This window comes from Coturnix japonica, chromosome 1 (assembly GCF_001577835.2).
Source record: "Coturnix japonica isolate 7356 chromosome 1, Coturnix japonica 2.1, whole genome shotgun sequence".
Lineage (NCBI taxonomy): Eukaryota > Metazoa > Chordata > Aves > Galliformes > Phasianidae > Coturnix > Coturnix japonica.
The window spans coordinates 143,730,022-143,736,021 of record NC_029516.1 but is presented as its reverse complement, the minus strand read 5'-3'; positions in this window follow the sequence as shown (position 1 = coordinate 143,736,021).

Genomic DNA, 6,000 nt, shown 5'->3' with positions numbered 1-6,000 from the left:
AAGAACATGCACTTATGACCTCACATGTTAATGATTAAAAATCTATAACTTTATAGCACAAAATAAATGTTTGCTGTGTTTTTCTGAGAGGTTCATTTGTCAGAACCAAAATGAGAAAAAAAACAAATTAGCTTCTGATTCCATCTTTTCTTCACTGAATCATTTTCAAAAAATAAGTATTCATTTTAGTAACTACTTCTAGAGATGTTCTTATGAGTCTACTATGCACACATATGTTGAAAATAATTCCTTTTTTAAAATTAGATTCCTATCCTTCTAGTTGTGACTGACACTGCTTAAACATTACTCCCTATCTGCTGAAGAGAGCCAAGTATCTTTAGCAGCATTAAAAGGATGACAAAGAGAATTAGGAAGAGATTAGGAAGGTGTTCTAAAATAATGATCTTTACAAAGTCTTCTGCTGAATCATAATACCTTTACTCAAATGCATTTTGTAAGTAATTTGTGTGTCTGTATGTTTCACAGCTGTTTCATCGGTCCAGTGTTCAGACAAGCTGTTCTGCTGATGGTGGTGGGCTGTTGTTTTTCATGCTAATTCATTTTTTAAGATTTGACAAAAACCTAGTTTTTCACAAAACAACCAAAGGATTAACTCAGCCTCCTCCAAATCACAGAATCACAGAATCATAGAGGTTGGAAGGGAACTCTGGAGAAGTAGAGACCTAAAATAGGTCCCCTACAGTAGGTGTCATGGTTTGATGATTTTTGGTTACTGGTATTCCGCATCAAAACATCATGTAGTGCACTGGGAATAAAGTGTTAAAGTGTTTCCTTTAAAGTTAAAGGAAAGCATCCAGATGGGTTTTGAACATCTCCTGAGAAGGAGATCCCACAGCTTCTCCGTGTGGCTTGTTCCAGTACTCTGTAATCCTCTAAGTTTTTCCACATGTTTTTGTACATCTTCCTATCTTCTAATTTGCTCTCACTTCCCTTTTTTCCTGTCACTACATCACTGAAAGGAGGCCCTGTTCTCTTAACTCCTTCTCATATTAGGTATTTATAAGCATTGATAATATCCTCTCTCTTCCTTCTCCATTCTTCAGTTTTTCCTCATAAGGGATATGCTCTTATCTCATAGTCTCATAGTCTCGTGCGGGTTGGAAGGGACCTTAGAGATCATCTAGTCCAACCCTCGGGATTCGAGCCCCTGTGTAGCAGAGCGGCACTTCTACCACTTGCACCAAAGGGGGGATTCGAACCCCGGGCCCCAGTGTTGCAAGGTGGCATTCCTACCACTGCGCCACCGGGGCACACTCTTACTCATTCTTCTGGTCCTCTGTCAGACACACTCTGTATTTTCCTGTCTATCTTGAACTGGGTAGTCCAGAACTGGACAGAGTACTCAAAGATATGGACTCATCAGGGAAGACCAGAGCAAGTGGAGAGCTTCCTTTGACTTGTTGGCCACACACAGAATCACAGAATCACAGAATTATCAAGGTTGGAAAAGACCTAGAAGATCATCCAGTCCAACCATCACCACTACTTCCCAGCTAAATCATATCCCTCAGTACAACATCCAAACGTTTCTTGAACACCCCCATGGTCGGTGACTCCACCACCTCCCTGGGCAGTGCATTCCAGTGCCTGACCACCCTTTCTGAGAAGTAATATTTCCTAATGTCCAGCCTGAACCTCCCCTGGTGCAGTTTGAAATCATTACCTCTTGTTCTATCACTAGTTACCTGAGAAAAGAAGCTGACCCCCAGACCACTACAACCTCCCTTCAGGAAGTTATAGAGAACAATAAGGTCTCCTCTGAGCCTCCTCTTCTCCAGGCTGAACAATTCCAGCTCCCTCAGCCGCTCCTCATAAGGCCTGTGCTCCAGGCCTTATTAATTTTTTGCACTTTTTAATTCAGTGCAAAATCTGACTAACTAAATTTCAACCTCAAGCAAAAAAAAAAAAAACCTCCTATTTACAAAGGTGTGGCACTATTAGATAAACAAATTTCATCCTTGCTTTAGAAGTCTCCAGTGCAGGCAGGGAAGCAAATGATAATGTTAAACTGAGATCAAGTAAAAGGAAGCTCACATGATCATCCAAGTACAACATAAGGCTCAAGAAGCTTTTTGACTATTAATTGCCAGCAACTCAGAAACTGTACTACTGAAACAACTACTCACTACCCCAGGCAGATCGTCACTTCCAGCCAACTTGGTGTCATCTGCAAACTTACTGAGGGTGCACTCAATGCCCTCATCCAGGTCAACAATAAAGATATTGAGGAGGATGGGCCCCAGCTCTGACCCCTGGGGCGCATCACTAGTGACTGGTCGCCAGTTGGATTTTACTCCATTTACCACCACTCTCTGGACCTGGCCCTCCTGCTAGTTCCTTATTTAGCCAAGAGTGTACATGTCCAAGCCACAGGCTATCAGCTTCTGCAGTAGAATACTGTGGGAGACAGTGTCAATGGCTTTCCTAAAGTCCAGGTAGACTACATCAACAGCCTTTCCTTTGTCCACCAGATGGACATATTTCTCTCATATATTTCTAGACAGTAATATAGATGCTTTTAAAAATAGGAATACTTGTTCTGACCTTATGAAAACCTTGATTTAGCAAGATAATTACATGTCTGCTTAGTTTAATTGTATAGGTTTTGCAATGCTATTGCCATCCATGAAAATGTTCACTTGTTTAGAAACAGGTACATACTAAGTGTTTTACTGAATCAAGAAGTCCTTGGCTGACTAGCTTATTTGCATGGATTTCAGTTAACAAATTTCTTCTTTTCTGGCTGTTTATCAATAGATGCCTTTATAAGATCTTCATTACTTTCTAATTGCCAAAATTATTCTTGACATTTTTTCGTTATTTTTTTTTTCCTCTCCTCACTGAGAGGATATTTTAAAGCAGGTTCCTTTCAAGCAGAAGATCAACTACTTGAGACCTTCATTAATTTCTTCCTTTTCCTGTTTATTAATTGAACTAATCTTGGCCTATAATTTGTACATCAATATCTGTTGTAGCCTGTTCAGTTTTCTCTAAACATTTGCCAACATTAGCTCACCAATTTGGCTGCTTGTTTCCTTCCAAGTTATATGTTTACTTCTGTACTAATACACTTTTCTTCTCATCTTATATTGCAACTTACTTTTAACCCCCAACTCCTCAAATACTATGTTATGTACTCCTGCTTTAAGCTTAATTTTCATCTATTTAATTTACCTTCTCTTACTTTACATGGATATTGAAAAGATAAGTAAGTATTCACCTCCTTGAGTGAGTCAGCTCACATAGAAAGCTTAACAAAATCAAAAAGTTACATGAGAGATCAAAACTTTCCATAATACGGTTGGCTTCCTCATGCAAACAATATTTTAAATCCACTGTTTCTGTCTTCGTAGATCTTCACACATTTTTAGCCATATATTACTTAATATCCAAGCGTACCATTACAATGTGTTGTGCAGGGGAAAGGATTTTACATTTTATCTAGTATTGACTTTTGATAATGCATTTATCTACTCTCTAGGAAGTAATTTGTTTCATTATGTTCTTCTGTATTGACCATAAAATCTAGACAAGAATTTAAAATTATGTTCTACATTTTTAAACATGGTCAGATATAATCCATCTGAATATTACTGAAATTGCAATTGCAGAATTTTCTGACCCAAATCTGTTTATCACTGCCATCCTGTATCACTCTTTCTGTGAAGAGCTACTTACTTCTAAGTTGCTACAGGGAGATAAAAATATATTTTAAAATCACATCATAGAAAGCATTCAATTTTACTTTGTTTATCATTAGATGATGTTGTTTCTAACCCTTATACATTTTGTATTTTCAGGGATCAGTTTCTAAATACAAGAGTGCACATAAAAATATTTCTGATACACTTAGTGACATATAAATAGCACTCCGCATGTCTTGTAACCCATGTAGGGGAAAGCAAAGCTCATAGTCCTAATAGAACCTCAAGCATCATAAGGTGTTTAGATGAGCCATGATCTTGAGCGTAGTACAGTAAATTACTCTTGAAAATTCTCACTGGCTTGTTCTGTAGAAGTGGATTACTCTCTGCTAAGTCAAACTCCCATCCATTCACTTGATGCCATGCCACTCTCAGAACAAGGTGGGGAGAAAAGAGGAAGAGCCAGAAGGAAAAATTTCTTGGGTTGAGGTGAAGATGGGGAGATTGCTTACTCATTACCGTCATAGGCAAAAAAAGATTCTACCACTTGCGCCACAGGGGGGATTCGAACCCGGTTCTCCAGTGTTGCAAGCAGCATTCCTACCACTGCGCCACCGGAGGTGCCCAAAAAAATTGGCGACGAGGATGGGATACGAACCCACGCGTGCAAAGCATGCAAAGATGTGGATTTGAAGACTGGACTATTCGGTGGATAAAGAATTAGTTGGGTGATCATAGCTAGAGGGGTTGCTGTCAATGGCTCTGTGTCCAGATGGAGGCAAATCAGGAGCTGTTTCCACCAGAGGTCCATCTTGGGACTAGTACTCTTTATCAGTGGCATAGACAGGGGGATCAAATGTACACTCAGCAGGTTTGCAGACAGCGCCAAACTGAGCAGTGTGGTTGGCACAATAGAAGGAAAGGATACCATCCAGAGGAATCTGGACAGTATTGAAAAGCAGAGCCATGTGAATCTAATGAGGTTCGAAAAGGTGAAATGCAAGTTATTCCACTTGGATCAGGACAATCCCAGATATGTGTATAGACTAGGAGAAGAACTCCTTGAGAGCAGCCCTAAGGAAAAAAAAAAAAACAAAAAACTTTGGTGTTCTGGTGGACAAAAAGCTGGACACAAACTAATAGTGTGCACTTGTAGCATGGAAGGTCATTCGTATCTTGTGCAGCATCAAAAAAAAAGGATGGGTATAGGGCAATTGCTCTCCTTCAGTCTGCCCTTGTGAGGCCCCATCTGGAGTACTGAATCCAGTACTTGAAGGGAGCTTATTATTAGGAGGGGGACAGATTTGTATTATTTGATCATGGTAAGACAAAGTGGAATGGCTTTAAAATAAAGATATGAAATTTACATTAGATGTTAGAAAGAAATTTTTACTCAGTGAGTGATGAGGCTCTGGAATGGGCTGCCTGCAGAATTTTATCATGTTAGCCCACAACATCAGAGGCAGATGTTGGTGGTACGCATTAGAAAACAGAACCTTCCCGCAAGTATTCCATTACAATTTGTTGCTGTGCAACAACAGATGGCAGCAGAGGTACAGTCTGACAAAATGGTGTTTGACATGGAAGTGTGTGTAAAGCAGATGCATTTAACTAAATTCCTTCATGCAGGAAAAATTTGCTCTCATTGACATCATCAACACTTTGAATGTTTATGAGGACAAAATAGTGAATGTGTGTGCAGTGAGGTGGTGGGTGGTGCATTCAGCAGTGGCAGCAGTGACAGCATCAACGCTGGTATAGATTTTTACAAGCACAGCATGCAGACTATTTATCTCTCATGAAAATGCACAGTTAATGGTGGTGACTATGCTGAGAAACAGTGTTCTGTAGCTGAAAATTAGCTCTCTTAAATAGAGTAATTGTGCTTTTTGTACCTGTTGTAGTTTCCAGGGAGGAGAAAAAAAAAAAAAAAGAAAAAAAAAAAAAAAGGAGGCATTACTTCTGGAGCAACCTAGATACATCCTTTGTTATAAGATAAAAAAGTATTTAAAACCTTGTTGAAAACTGAGGATGAGATACCAAATGCATCTTAATTTATTGCCAGTGAATTTGTTTTGAAAGGGAGCAAAAATTATCTATTTTTCTCTTGTCTGTTTAATTTAAATTTTCCTATTTAGTTTTTTTTTTTTTTTTTTTTTTTTCCTTGTATTTTTGAGTAGTGGTCATTTTTATTCCCAAGAAAAAATAAATCTTTCAGAAATGATTAACAAACACTGTTGTTTTCAGAAGGCCACATTATTTCTGATTGTGAAGCATATGTGTCACATTTTGATGCGTCTTGTCAGGTTTAATCAATCAAATTGATGCATGTGAG